The sequence below is a fragment of the Hydra vulgaris genome, chromosome 02 (genome assembly GCF_038396675.1).
Source record: "Hydra vulgaris chromosome 02, alternate assembly HydraT2T_AEP".
Lineage (NCBI taxonomy): Eukaryota > Metazoa > Cnidaria > Hydrozoa > Anthoathecata > Hydridae > Hydra > Hydra vulgaris.
The window spans coordinates 15,874,516-15,887,854 of NC_088921.1; the positions used below are offsets into that span (position 1 = coordinate 15,874,516).

General features: G+C 27.4%; 1 non-coding gene across 1 annotated transcript; it reads right to left on the minus strand.

Moving 5' to 3' along the window:
- Positions 1-618: 618 nt before the first annotated feature.
- Positions 619-12,940, minus strand: LOC105843782 (metabotropic glutamate receptor 8). The gene is made up of 3 exons (XR_010636565.1): positions 12,576-12,940; positions 12,273-12,354; positions 619-1,537 (listed from the first exon to the last, which is right to left on the minus strand). It is a non-coding gene; the product is annotated as a metabotropic glutamate receptor 8 (transcript).
- Positions 12,941-13,339: the final 399 nt, after the last annotated feature.

The window sequence follows — 13,339 nt, forward strand, 5'->3', positions numbered from 1 at the left end:
TAAGAATTAGTGCGATTTATTGACCAAACACCAACTTTAGTAGACTTGAATGCTCTCTTAGTAGGGTTGTGGTATACAAAGTCATAGCTAATTATTTCAGGTTTAGTATAGTTATCCCAAAACACAGTTGATGAAATAGTGTTGTCTGGATATGACATTAAACGAAGAATATTAAACAATTCTTTCCTTACATTACTCACATTTACGGTAGAATATTCACATTTGAAGTAAGTAAGGTGTGATGTATCACATTTTTTTTCTATTAAAGTACGGATAGCCATAGCGCTGGCATAAATAGCGTGAATCATGTAATTTACAAGAACTTTTTCTGTGTATGGTCGTCGTGTTGTAAACCATTCCACATTGTATGGAACATCAGAACATCTAGTAATACGACAATGTTTTTGCATGAAGTTATATTTTTTGGCTATTTTATAATACGTATTACTTACAATGCCGTAATACTTAACAGCATTTTCTTCAGAATACCATGATTGATTCCGACTCGGGATTAGATAACGAGACTCCATAAAATTTTTAAACTCCGTATGTTCTGCGTGTGTTAACTCAATTGAAATTGATTCTACATGTAAAATATGCATGTGATCAGACATTTTTAAACTCCGTATGTTCTGCGTGTGTTAACTCAATTGAAATTGATTCTACATGTAAAATATGCATGTGATCAGACATAGGAGGTGAAAAATATAAAAAATCAATTGCTCCATAAAACTAAATTATTTTAAATGGATTGGACATTAAATTTTTTTCAATAATTAGTGCTCTAAATTCCTTCAACAAAAACAGAGAATCTTCCGGATTTGTAAAAGCAATAATTCCTTTTATTCCATCTTCATAGGAGTTTCGAAGAAACTTTCTGTATTCGTTTTCAGGTGCAATTCCATCTACATCATCATAACTTTTTAGAAGATATTTTCTATACACCATAGTATCAAAATCTTCTAGAAACATTTTAATTTCCCTAATGCATAGATTTAAATCGCTTGCCCAATTCTTGAAAACCTCTGTGTCATTGTTTATATACATAGCTTCTGGGGTTGTTAAATTAAAATAATTCCACCCCAAAGAAGTCAATAGGTCTAATAAACCTTGCATTCTGAACCGATCTGATGGCACTGTTTTAAATATATTTGTTGATTCATATTCTAAACTAACAGTTGTTGCACCGTAGCTCACCATAACTGTTTCCGTACTGTCTGCCATTTCCACAAAGGAACTGTATAAGTTTTCGTTGGACCGATGATTATGGGAACATCAAACAAATAAGTGACCAATGTGTCAAATGTAAGAATTGTTGTAATATCTTGAGGATGCGCATCTGCAACATCATGACCCAAAACCTTATTCAGAGCCATTTTGTATCCGTACAAAAAATCTGTTTTCGAGTTGACTTGATTAATTGCAAAGACAGCTGCCTCCATATAAACAAGATATGGTTGATAAAAACTATTATTTGGATCATTAGTAGCATCTCAGGTATCAGGAACAATAATGTTAACAAGAAAAGTACGATCATCTAAAGTTAAATGAAAATAATACAGTACAATAAATGATCTATAACATAGCTTAATCCAAAACACATTTTTAACACTGTTTATTCAACAACTGAACTTTAATAACAACCCAGATCCATAAAACTCATTCAACCTCTCCTAAAAATTACCTTCTATTATAAAACATAATAAATAATTATTCCATAATAATATAGTTTTAAAAAAACGTTTTAAAGCTAATTTATTGAACCATACCAGTTAAACAATTGCAAGGTTTCAATTTATTTTTTCTTGTTTTGTTTTAATCTATTTAAGCATTAAAAAATATATTAAAAAGTTTAATGTAATGCAAATATTTAATGTAAAAAACTAAAAAAAATTAAGAAAAAACACTTTTTTTTCCCAATCAAGATCAATGCACTTTAGATCAATGCAATTTAAAAAATTAGAAAAATGGATTTCTTTTGTATGCCTAAATTAAATTTGTATTTATAAATGATGCGCCTAATCATTCATACTTAATGGTGGGGTTTTCATGGTTGCGTTTTGTTATGGTTGTGTTGTGACCAGCATCAGTAGTAACAATTCCTTAATTTGTAAATATTCTCTAATAATGAGTCTGTTTTGCTATGAAATGATTTGAATGTAAAACATGATACAAGTGCATGTTAAGGTCCTTAACTTATTTACAAAGCTAATAGACATTTTTTAGTACCACAATTAATATCGTCATAATAGCCCTGTTAACTAGATAATAGTATTATTGAAAAAATAAAAAATTGCTAGCTAGATGGAGAGATAAAAGAAGAAAATAAATCAGTGATACTCAAACTTATATGGCCTCACATAAATAAATGTATTTATATCAAATTTGAATAGAATAAAATGAAAATCATATTACTTGACAAATATAAAATGTTGTTATACAAATTTAAAAATATATAATAATTAGAAAATGAAGTATTTAAGTCATAATCTCTTCTTTAATCGCCGCCGACTGCAAACTAGGGGGTTTAAATACATTTTTATTTGATTGTGTTTAAGGGCGCACAAGGGGCATTATCACCCAACATGAGAACCACTGAAAAAAATAAACAAATTTCGCAAGTTTTTATAAAACTATTTTAAAAAATACTTTTAAATAAAAATAAGTTTAAAAAAAATCAAGTTGAATTTGTCAATATTAGGATATGTAATGAAATTGAGAAATGAAACTTTGTCGTTTAAACGAAAACATGTTTTTTTTAATCTTTTATACAAATATTTTTTATTTGATTCCGTAAACCATTTAGCCCTTAATTGAAAAATTTGGCTTTTGGGATTTCATTTTTTATTAATTTAATAATAATTGCGAGATTGCGCGGACGAACTCAGATGTGTTTTTTTATACAGCTGGTACGGTAGCGGCGTCTTTTACTTATCTTTCGGAATACAAGTGTAGTATCGAAAATTTAATAAACTATTTGAATATGTAAACATCTAATTTATGTAAGCTTAAATAATGTTAATGAAAAAATTTGTGTATAACGTTAATAATTTTTTTAATAACTTAAAATTTACATAAATTAACTAATTACATACTTATATGTAATTTTAATAAATTTTCAATACAACACTTGTATTCCGGGGTGATGATATACATATAATATAATGATATACAAAAATATTATTGCAATTACTAATGCTATTACTTTTAAATAAAAATAAATATTTTTATTTTATTTTAACTAAAGCATATTTAAAAGTATAGTTTGAGATATGCTTTAATTTATGCATGAATATAATAATTTTTTTTAATTTATGCAACTTCATGTCTAGTTTTGATGACCAAATCTTTTTCTCATTCGGAATTTTTTTTCAGTTTTTGATTTCAAATATTTAAACCCTCATTATTTCAATTATTATTATTTTGTTTGGTTTAAAAATAGTTTTTTTAGTTATTGAGTAATTATTACGAGATTGCACGGACAAACTTAGATGTGTTTTGGTACCGCTGGTGTTGGCGTGGTGTGGTGTTGATGTGGGCGCCTTTAACTTGTTACTTTTTTTTTAATAAAATTAATTATAGATGTTTTTTCTTTTATATTATATTAATTATATATATAACTATTTTATAATAACTATAGATGAAATTAATTTATAGAAGTTTCTTAAATGAAAATAATTATAAATGTTTTTCCAATACAATACATTTGGTACTAAACAATTTCTGCTCATTTGAGCTGGTTCATTATTTTATCAGAAAAATACGAAATATTTTTTTTTTGTAATTTATTCAATTTACTTAGTCACTATATTTTTTACATACAATTAATTTTAAAACATTTATATAAGTATATTTATATGCATACATTTATAAATAACGTAAAAGTTAAAAACAGGAGCAAATAGAAGAATGCCGTCTTATCAACTATTAATAATTATATAGATGTTATAGATGGTACAGAACAATTTCTGTTCATTTGAGCTGGTTTATTTTTTTATCACAAAAAATATAAAAGATTTTTTTTTTGTAATTTATTTAGTCACTATATATATATTACATGCAATTAATCTTAATACATTTATATAAGTATATTTTTATGTCTACATTTATAAATACCGTAAAAGTTAAAATAATGACAGGAGCAAGTAGAAGCCGTCTTATCATCAAGCTCCTTTCGATTGCAACTTTGCAATAAGTTTCACTTGAGATTAACGTGACATTAAAAGTTCGTAAGTAGAAATAAAGCAACCACTAAAAATTAAAAAAAAACAAAGCCTTGTACGTAACGATCTAATAGATGAGTATAGAAAAAAAAAACTATTTGTGTTGTGATATAATCATCGTTTGTAGTCATCCTAAAGCGATAAATTGTTTTTAGTTAGTTATTAATTTGATCTTTACAAATAGGAGAGTATGTTGACGTCACTTAAGTTAAACAGATGCTGTTTGACTGCCGCTTTAAAGAGGTTTAATGACTTTGTGTTTTTATTTCCTCTTTAAGGTTCGAATTCCAGGGTGCGGATTCACAACACTTTCGTAAGTCCAAAATTCGCGTAAAGTTTGCGTAAGTTTTGCTTAAGTTCAAAGTTACGCTAAGTGGTATTCACAAATCTTGCGTAAACAAAAACTTACGAAATTCTAAAGTTTTTACGTAAGTTATTACTTACGCAAAAAGTCTAAAAAACGGTATTCACAACATTTTCCTAAAAAGTGCTCAGCAAACTTTACGCAAGAAAAGTTACGTCTGCTATTTTCTGACTTAAGTTTAACTTTAAATCATCTAATAATATTTAAAAATGGCGTTTTTATTATTATGAAACATTTCAGATTTTGTTTGTTATTGTAAATAAAATATAATTTTATCTTAATTTTATACTGCTATGCGTTAAGTTATTTATTTAAATAATACAATTATAGTTTTTCTTTTTAGCAACAACAACAATAGCAGTATATTTACCAAAAGTTTAGATGTACTACATAAACTTATTTTATAAAACTTGTTTTCACCTTAAATTTAAGGTTAAAAAATATACACACAACCTATATAATGGATGGTTCACTCTCTCATAGCCTAGCTAAAACAAGGAGAGCGACCATAGTACGAGTATATCATATAGTTTTGTAGTAATAACTTATTAAATAAGTTAAGTTAACATAATAACTAGTTATTGTCATACATCAAAACTATATGATGATTCCATACTATATTAACTTATGGTACAAATCTATGCTATACATCTTTCATACATACGTCTTTCTCACTCTCTCTGTGTTAGAGAGAGACTCTCTCTCACACTCTCTCATATCTAGGCTATGAGATAGTGAACCATCCATTATATAGATTGTGTGTATATTTTTTTAACCTTATATTTAAGGTAAAAAAAATATTTGTGCTAACATAGATACAATATTCACAAAAATATGTAATCAGTTCATTAGTTTTTCAGATATCTATTTTTTTAAATTTATAAATGTGAACAAGACTACTTAAAAGTATAATAATGCTAAAGTTATCTCTGAGTAATCAGGCTATTGAAGTAAAAAAGAATTATAACCTAAATATTAAACTTACTTTGAATAATGACGCTATGTTTTTTTGATAATTTCAGTTATTCAAAGGTATTAACAATATTAAGATTATTTTGAATAATAATGCTCTGTTTTTAGTTATTTCAATTATCAGGAGATAATAATATTTATGGATAATTTAAATTATTAAAAAAAAGAGCATTGTTTTTTAAAGCCTAATTTCTTGGTAAATAATATTGTTATTTGCAAATAACAAACATATTCTGTAATAGTTTAAACTGTTTTGGTAGATCTTTTTTTTTGTATTTCTATATAAAATCTCATTGTTGTATTTTGTTATTGCAAAGAGCACATAAAAAGTTCCTTGATCCACCAGTTAGTCCAAATGGAGTAATAGCGCTTTTCACAATTCAGTAGAACTATTAACTGTTGCTGTGGATAATAGTATTACAACTCTTGAGATGACAGCATATTGTTCACACTGGTTGTAGCTATTAGATTGTACTGTATTTGGTGTCTTAAAAACCTACTACAATACTTGTTGTTGTGATTTAATCAATACTTGCTCAGTCAAAGAGTCAATCTTTTTTATACTGCACGTACCTGATTCACAGAATTAACTTTACGCTATCCATCAAATATAAAAATCATGTTTTTATTCGTGCAAATATGATACCATAAATTCTCAATCTGAAATATCACTGAAAAAAAACTTACAAAAAACAAGTGGGTTTTAATTCAAACTCAACTTTTATTAAATAATACGATTGAAACATTTTCCATAACATATTATGAAAAATACAATGTATTTTTCATAATATGTTATGGAAAAGTTGTTGAACTTTTGCTTATGTTATCAAAATATTTCTTATATTTCTGACAATAGAAAGTTTGTTTATAAATGGTTTCAAATATACTAGAATGCAATCAAATGTATTTCTTGAATTTATTGAAGCAATTTCTTTATTTAATGAAACCGTCATTCCCTATTGTAAATAAAAGTGATTTCGATTTAAGTCAATAATATGATAAAACAAGACCACTGAAAAGAAAATTTAATAATTATCATGATTTTTTCTTATACCCTAGGGTATGAGAAGAAAGAATGAAAACAAGAATTAAAAAAAAAACACTTTAGTTTAGCACTTCCATTATTTTATGAACGTGAAATTTTTGCTAAACTAAAGCATTTTGTTTTAACATCCTGAAGCAATGAAATACAAGTAGCATGATCTGATCAGGTGTGAACCCAGACCTTTTTTGGTACTATAGGACTGGTATGGGCGCCAAAATAATGCCTCAAAATATTAATCTCATGTTGTTTTTCTTTTTCTTTTTATATTAAAAACAGAAAAAATGGTTCTTTTAAATGCTAGTTTTCTGTATATTTACAAATAAGGTTTGCGGCAGGTTTAGAGTTAGTGTTAAATAAAACCAATGGGCATTCACTGATGGCCTCATTCAGGAAGCCGAATTATTATCTTATATAAGCCCAGGATAATACAGTTTATATTACCAATTTGGATTTGAATAAATATGCCCGAATTACTTCTTAATGAGTGCTTGTAATGTTTATATTTAAAATAATAGATGTGTAGCATTTTGTTAATAATCGATATCTCATTTAAAAAACCAACCGACTCTTATTTGTTTCATTTTTAATCCAATTATTAATTATTTTTATTATTTTGCTAACAGATATACAAAATAGATTGAAAGATTGTTTATGCTATATATGCTATTACTTTTAAAAGTAATTGCACGTATATGCTATATGGGGCTATTCAAATAATACGAAACACTTTTTTGCTAGACTCTCTTCTTTGTATATGTAACATTTTAAACAATATCTCCCCGCCTTATTTGTGATGTGACATTATTTTTAAACAAATATATCTTTGAGTTTGCACTTTTATGCTAAAGGTTTACTATTCCGCTGTGATTAGAATTTATATTCTAAAAATTTTGTCATGTCACACTGTGGCTAACCACCCCCTCTCCCATGTGATATTTGGTGACACTTTCAAACACCTCCACCCTTTATAAGAATGTCAAGTATTATTTGAATAGCCCCAATATATGGTTTTGCTACATTTTTAAATATAGCAATAACAACAACAAAATAATTGTAGTAAATTTATACCCTGACTCTAAAAAAGAAACATTCACTGTTTGGTCACATTGCCCTGAGTGTCTTAATAAAAAAAGAATTAGTAATACTAACTACTTCCTTTATACAAATAGTTATAAAATGTTTGCCTTAAATTTTGCGTAAGTTTTTGCCTAAGTTTTGCGTAACTCATGCGCAACCTTAACTTTACGCAAATGCTGCGAAAAAGTTGTGAATACCAAATAGTTACGCAAAAAATATTTTGCGTAAGTTTTTCGTAACTTTTGCTCAGCTACGCAAGAGTTACGCAAAAGTTGTCCAGAAAGACCAGAGCCGCGGTCCACGAGATAAAATAGAGAAGTCGGTTTTTTTAAGTAAAGCTTTCATAATTTTAAAGTTTTGAAAAGAGTACTTCGTTTGGTATTTCTGATCAATGGTGGAAAATTGATTTTTAAAGTATTTTGGTAGCAAGTTGTTTTGCGATTAAAACATAAATAATAAGTTTTGGAGGAGGTTCAGCTCATAAATATTTAGAGGTCAAATTTCCCTGAATAATGGTTTGGCGTGGGTATATCTGTTAGCATTGCATACTATTCGACACGCTTGTTTTTGTTTTACGTATATTTTCTTTAGTTCTGAAGAGTATGTGCTTGCCCAAACGATATTGCAATAGTTAATATAACTGTGAATTAACCAATAATATTTGTTTTTTTAGCAAGTTTTATTTAAGTATTTTATTTGAGCATAATAATTAGTTTTTGTGGTTTTAAGCGTAGGCATAAACATTCTATAAAATACAAACTTTATTATTTGAAACACAGTTATTTAAAATGAGGTTAAATGCAGCTGAACGAGAATCTTTTCGAAAGCGACTAAAAATGTTTTTTGTAAATAAACCTAATATAAAAAAAAAATAATCGTAAATCATTTTGAAAAGGATTTCGTAAATCATTTTGAAGGATTTGCTCGAAATACGATATATGATAACCTAAAAAGACTTCAAACTGTTCAATCGTTTTCTGATAGAAAGCACCCTGGTCGTCCGACATCCTGGACTAGAGAAAAGAAAGCCGAATTACGAGACTTGTCAACAATCGAAAAGGGGTCAGTCAGAGAAAAATAGGTATTAAATTCGGTGTAAATCAATCGTCAATTGGTCGTCAGTTAAAAAAAATAAATATTAAATATAGAAAACAGGAAAAGAATCCAAAATACACTATAGAACAACAAATAAAGGCAAAGAAAAGAAGCAGGAAACTAGTTAACCAACTCTATAACACAAAATCGCTTCTAGTCATTGATGACGAAAAATACTTTTGTTTTGCAGGGGACAACATGCCTGGAAATTCTGGATACTACACAAACAACAAAAAGACATGCCCAGAAAGTGTTCGTTTTATCGGAAAAGAGAAATTTCCAAAAAAATTATTAATGTGGATAGCTATATCTGACCGTGGTCAGCACCGTGTTTCGCACTTTCAAGGCTGTAGCGATCAATTCATCAATCTATATTAATGAATGTTTAGAAAAACGACTTCTTCCATTTATTCACAAGTATCATGGAGACTTTAACTATTCATTTTGGCCAGATTTAGCAAGTTCTCATTATTCTAAAGATTCTCTAAATTGGATGGACCATTATGTCTATTACGTTGATAAAGAATCCAATCTCCCAAATGTGCCTCAAGCACGACCAATTGAAAATTTTTGGGGACATTTGGCACAGAAGGTTTACGAGGGAGATTGGCAAACTTCAACAGAGCAAGTTTTGATTTTTCGCATTAAACTAAAATTACAAGAAATTGATTTAAACTTTTTACAGTCGCTTATGAAAGGCGTCATAACAAAATTGAGATCAATTGCAGATGGTGGTGTTTTTTCATATAAAAAATAATATATTTTAATTAAAAGATAAATGCTTTATTTAAAAAAAATATAATAGTAGTTAGTTTTTTTATTTATAAGTTATTGACGTTTTTATTTTGTCCGATAACTTCCGCATCACCCGTCAGACAATTATAAATTTTTAAATTTTAATTGATTTTTAAATTGTAAAAGATATTAAAAAAAAAACTAAACCAAAATTTTTTCAAGCGCGATTATTTTTAATAATAGTTTTATATTGTAAAACCGCATAAGTTCGGTCAGCTAACCTTGGAACATTTATTTATCACGCATAAATAAAAAAATTTCAATTTTTTTTCCTCAAACATACAGAAAATTATATTGATAATTGATATTGTAAAAAAAAAAAAAAAAAAAAGAAATATAAACTAGTACTCAATATTTAGTTTAAAATGAAAACATCTACTTTGACCGAACTTTCAATACCGTCTCATTAGTTCGGTCGCTATATAAATACTCATAACGTATCACAAACTTAACGTGACAAATAATGAAAACTAAATTATGATATATAATGAAGACTAAATTATGATATATAATGAAAACTAAATTATTATATATATTCTGGTAATAACAGAATTTATATCATAATTAAGAAGGGCGCAGCCCCAGGCTTCATTAACATCCTTAGTTTATGGGGCGTCGCCAAGCCACCTTGCCCAATAAATTAAGGAGGCCATCGCCCCAGGCTCAAAAAAAAAAGTCTTTTGGGCCACAAAAGAAAACAAGAAGGAGCACATAAAAAAAGGCCTTTTTGAATATAAGTAGTATTTTTAATTTTTATAGTCAACTATTTTATTTCTTTGGCCATAATCACATTTGCTATGCAACTGGTATAAAAAAATTTAAAATAATTTTTTCAAATAATTTAAAAGGTCTTTTCAGTTAATAAAAAAACACTACTTTGCTTTAAATGAGCTTTGTATGTTTATTTGCAATTCTTGAACTTATTGTTGACCATAGTAGAACAGCAAGATCCACAGAACCAATCGTCACAGGATTCGCAACGCATCCATAATTGTCGTGGATCTGTTATTTTATCTCTAAAAAAAATGTCACAAGCGTAATATTTTCTAGAACTCAAAGAAACGTCGGTTAATTTTGAAATTATGAACAATTTTGTTATTCAAATAAAATACCAAGGTGTGTATCCATTATAAAAATGTCAAAATTTACAGGTCAAGTTACCGGTAAATTTTACATTTGCAACAATTATCAACATTTCACAATATTATACAGCCTTCGCTGTTTATCACTAGCAGGTTGCATTTAAACGTTATTTTTTTATTATAGATTCTCATTTACGAACTATTTACAAATGTTATTTTAGAAAAAAAAGTTTGTAAAATTTGAGTTTTGCATGCTTTTTTTATATTTTTTCTTAAATGATCGAAGTTACATGGTGGCCGAACTTAGACGATTTTACGGTACCTATTTTTTAGCAATTATGTGAAAAAATAAAAATGAAGAATAAAATTAGCTGAAATGTTTTGACAATAGAATGGCGAACTTAAGGCCAAAAATACCGTTTACCTTATCTTACGCAGAATAACAAGTTAAAAAAATGTTTAAATTTTCAGGTCGGAGTTCTGCGAATCGGTATTGTGAATCGGAATCGAAATTTTAGCATTTTGTGAATTCAACACTCTTACAATACTAGTAATAAAAAAAAGGTTCTATTAGAAATGATCTATTTGGAAAATAAACGTGTTGCTTTGAGATTATATACTTAACTTAAAATACACCAATTGCGATTATTTAAGATTTTCACCGAAACCAGCCCATATCTCTGCAAAAAAAATATTGATGGCCTGACAATTTACAGAAAATTATTTTATTGTTTGCGACGTATGAAGAAGTAGTCAGGGTTAGGGGTTGATATATTAATAGGTTGGGGTTATTATATTAATATGTAGGGGTTGTTATATATTTTAGGGTTGTTATAACCTTTTTTTTTTCCTTTTTGAAAAACATCTTTTCAAATACCATTATCGTTATTTAAACAGTCAGCAGTTTCAATAGTGTCAATTATTTAAATTTTTTTGAAATATAAACATTTATTTTATATCTAAAAAATGTTCATTAATAGTTGTCAAAAGTCGTTGTTTAAAAGTAATATCAATAGTATGGCGGTGGAGTATTTTTTTTTTTAAGTTATGAAACGAAAGAAACGCGATTAGAATTTCATTCATTCAAAGTTTTTGCAAACTATCGGTCACTCTTTTACTTAGAGATTTTTCCATTAAAACATGCAAGCTATAGAATTTAAAAAAAAGCGCTAAAACTTTATTTTAAATTAAAAAACATAATTGAGATAAGTTCGCTAAGTTTTAACTAGGCAAATTAACCTAAATTATGCAAAGGGTTCTTTCATAAGTTTAACGATAATGTAATGTAATATATATATATATATATATATATATATATATATATATATATATATATATATATATATATATATATATATATATATATTTGTTTTCGATATTTATTTTTCATATAGAAAGATAATCTCAATAACTTTAAGATTTCAAATAAAAAATTTTTCGTTTTTTTGTGTTCATTTTTTGCGTGTGTAAACATTTCAATAACACGAGTCAAGTAACATAATTTAAACTTAAACTTTTCTGATTATTTTTCTCAATATAAAGCTACTTATAACTTTAGCCTTAACATTTTCAGATTCTCAGTTTAAGCAACTTATTTCAACTTAACAACATTAACATACCAAATTGTTGGAGCATACAATGATTAATAACTAACAACCATAGACAAATCTTTAACATCTTTCGTTATTATCTTTTGAAAACCTGAAAGATGTAAAGAAAAATGCATAGTAAATAAAACGCAATTGTTATCGGCAAGAAAATTAAGTAAAAATATAATCTAATTAAAAAAAAAATCTAGTTTTGTCTAAAAAAATTAAAACCCAATATTTAATTTGTATTTCTTATTAACTTGATTAAAACTTACAACGAAGTTTTAATGCTTAACTAATCATGTTTTTTTAAAGTAAAAAAAATCAACATACAGTTTTTATTAGCTTGATTAAAACTCTAATTTGAAATAAAATAAACAAAAATTAAGTTTTTTTTCGAAACACATACAAGTTAAACTTCTTTTGCGGTCGTCATTTGTTCGAATAAAATTTAAAATTAGAACGTGCACCCAGCGTGCACACCAAAATTCCACATTCTTTTTCTTTTAAAATTCGAATAAAATGTCACTCCATCTGCTTTGTAACAGTTAATAATTTTAAGAAAGCGCATATATTATTTCCGCCTCCCCCTTTGTCAACAAGTTGTCAAACTTCTCGAGACCCCCTAAAATATTACGTCAACATTTGATTATCTCTCCCCCTTCCTTCCAAAAAAAAATTTAATTGAAATGGAAAAAAAAAAACTATTTTGAATAGAATAGCTTACAACTAAAACAAAAAAGAGTAAGCTATTTAGAGAACCATTTAAAATTACAAATGCTCTGAAAGAAAAAGTAAATAAAAGTAAAAGGTATAGAAAAAAGTTATTAAACTTTTAACTTAAGAACATATTTCCAGTTTATAACTATAAAAACTCCGAACAAAAAAATAAAGATTAAAGGGTTCAAAAAAATCTATAGACCTTGCACGTTTAAATTATGAACATATTTCAAATTAATGCAACACTTCAATGTGCCAATCTTCCTTTTTTAATCTTCCTCCTTCAATCCCCTCCTTCAATCCTCCTCCTTCAATCCTCCTCCTTCAATCCTTCTCTTTCAATCCTCCTCTTTCAATCCTCCTCCTTTAATCCTCCT